This window comes from Hydractinia symbiolongicarpus, chromosome 3 (assembly GCF_029227915.1).
Source record: "Hydractinia symbiolongicarpus strain clone_291-10 chromosome 3, HSymV2.1, whole genome shotgun sequence".
Classification (NCBI taxonomy): Eukaryota; Metazoa; Cnidaria; class Hydrozoa; order Anthoathecata; family Hydractiniidae; genus Hydractinia; species Hydractinia symbiolongicarpus.
The window spans coordinates 4,217,803-4,220,653 of NC_079877.1; the positions used below are offsets into that span (position 1 = coordinate 4,217,803).

The 2,851-nt window shown below is 38.7% G+C and overlaps 1 long non-coding RNA gene across 1 annotated transcript; it reads right to left on the reverse strand.

Annotated features, from left to right (window-relative positions):
- Window positions 1–257: 257 nt before the first annotated feature.
- On the reverse strand, window positions 258–596 carry LOC130635378 (uncharacterized). Its single transcript, XR_008982154.1, has 2 exons — window positions 466–596; window positions 258–392 (listed from the first exon to the last, which is right to left on the reverse strand). It is a non-coding gene; the product is annotated as an uncharacterized LOC130635378 (long non-coding RNA).
- Between the last annotated feature and the right edge of the window lie 2,255 nt (window positions 597–2,851).

Consider the following 2,851-nt stretch of genomic DNA (forward strand, 5'->3'; position numbering starts at 1 on the left):
CGCATTATGTTATTTTGCGACGAATGTGGAGAGCGTACTTCTATGCTTACCTAGGCGGTGGTAGCACCACGGTCCACTTTGGTTTAGCAATTCACTATAACAACAGCCTTTCTTCTCGCATGCCCGCTTCGTTATGCCTGGATAACCACAATCATGACGTCTTGTTGCTGCTATTTTCCGGCATTTTTCTAAAATTACGGATGGAAGAGTACACAATGCTTTCAAAATACCTAATCAGTAAGAGCGGAACAACTTACCTTGCCTGTAATAACACCACGGTCCCTTTTCCTTGATTGCGTTGTAACAGCATCCTTTTTTGACGCAATCTGATTTGCTTATCCCAGGGTAACCACAATCTTCACGTTTGTTTGCTTCAATCATGGGACAGTTTGCTAGAGTATTTTGAGAAATAATTAGTGGCCCAAATTGTCAGTGTTAATGCCGAAAACATAGTCGAAAATTTACCTTTTTGATGATAACACCACGGGCCAGCCACCTTTAATTCGCCATAACAACATCCCTTTCTCAAGCAATCCAACGGACTAATTCCATGGTAGCCACAATCAACGCGCATTGACGCCTTTATGTTTCGACATTTTGCTATTACGAAACAAATTAGGTAGATTCACAACTAAAATGCAATGACAACCCCCTCAAGTGTAAGAAGCCGTATTACCTCCACATGTGTTGCAAAGCCTTGGGCAATGACTGGAAACGATTTTCTTTGAACAACTAGTTGATCTAACCACAGAGCACAAGATATTTCTGTTGCTGCAAACTCTTGTAGCTGAAAAATTAAGAACAAATGCAATTTTTTTATTATTGCGACGAAACATTGACGGCAATTGCAATGAAGAAGCATTAAAATACCTGTGGCAGCGGCAAAAGCCAAAACAACAAAACAAATCACGTAAATCTGATATTTCCTCATGATTCCGGCTCTTATTTCGTCGGTGCGCGAATCGTATTAGTCCAATTCATGTCAAAGCCTTCTTTATACGCTCTTTTCTCTCTAATTACTGTAATTAATGAGTGCTTATAATCAAGATGGCCGTTTACAAATTACAACGTAAATTCGCCTCCGGGGAAGATATTGTGCATGTAGCATTCACCGTTTAAACTCTTGTGGGTTTCGCTTTGAAATATGTTGACACGGTCTATGAAGATCATTGTTGATTGTTGAATAAACGGAAGGTTTTTATCGGAGTGGTGTAGGACTAGGGTGCACACGAATCACACACGAGTTATTCTTGTCTTCGGTGACCAAACCAACAATTCCCAATCATACATGCGTGTTATACTTTCAAGAGATCGTTCTTTCGCGGTGAAGGTGATATTCCCTTCAATTTCAATGAATATGAAACAAAAGAGCTAAATTCCATCAGAAGGATGCGTTGCCAATCCTAGATCATTGGATTGTTCATTATACGACGTTCTGACAATGTCTTGTTGTTTTAGATAACTCACATGTCGAAACTATTTTTGTTGCGTACTACATCACATCTAGAAGGTGTCCATTCACACAAGACACGGTCGATTTTGCGGATTTAAGTACCAATACGCGCTGCATCGTGCGCCTTTTTTGTCAGGGATGAAGAGATAAAAAAAAAGAATTTTCTAATATGCTTCAAAATTTACGTCAACGTAACCCTGTTTTGACAACTAGGGATACGTTTCCCTGTTTAACATGCTATTAACATTTCTTATTAAGAACAATGCTGGAGATGAGTAGTCGAAATGAAATACGTGCGTTTAACGTCACTGCTTCAATTGGACGTTAAGTATTTTTATCCCATGACTTTTCATTAATGCCCCTGCGCTGTCATTTATATACCCTCGATAACGGCTTGGTTATAAACGGCACTAGCGGGCCTTATACAGTATTATTTACTGATAGCTATTTTAAATCAGTATATACGGGAAATCCACAGCACTGATTGGGTAAAAGCCTCAACGACGAGCTTCATACAGCCCGGTGCAACTTTTGACCTTGTAACATACATATTAATAACTATAAATGCATACAAATAACATTGGAAAAAATAGCCAAACACATCCACACTGAAAAATGAAGTTGCAGTAAATCCTAAATCACGATTCACTCCGTCAGAATCAGAAAAACATGTTCCACGTTCGGTGTCGCAGATAAAAGAAAATGCTTTTAAAAACATTAACAGCACAATGAAAAACAAGCAAAACAACGTCGAATTTATGTGATAAACATGTATTTGAAAAATTGAAACAATAAAACTCAAATGGAAAGTTCTCTATTTTTTTTACAACCTTGTCATCTTACGAGAAATATTACTCTCGGTCAGCGTAGCGACCTCGCATGTTCGGTCTATGCTTTTGACCTCGCATAAACTTTCTCGGTACAGATAGACAAGTTATTTTATGTTGTATTAATAACGCCCGCAAAAGTAGCCTTTTTGTATTTAGATTTATGCTTTCCGTATCCGCCCTGACATTTTTGACTATCAAAATTGTGGCTCCGAATGAGACAGAATTGCCAAGTTGACAAAGTAGCAAAAAACGGCATTATCCGGTTAATAACGCCTTGGATAGAAATGCTCACGCCACGCTTGCACGGTTGCATTGCGATTCTGGGTATGGCGGCGCCAGAAGATTTCAGGCTTTACTAAATAACGCTTACTACTCCTTTCATCAAATACGGACACTCAAGGCACCCTATGCAATAATTCAAATGTGTTTGGCTGCAGCGACATGACAAAAAGAAAATTGGCAGTCAAATCATTCATCTCCTACTGGATCTTATTGGGAAGGAAAAGTTCATATATTAGAGGTATTTATTTGACAACATATTTTTACAACAATGAGTACACTAAAGTTC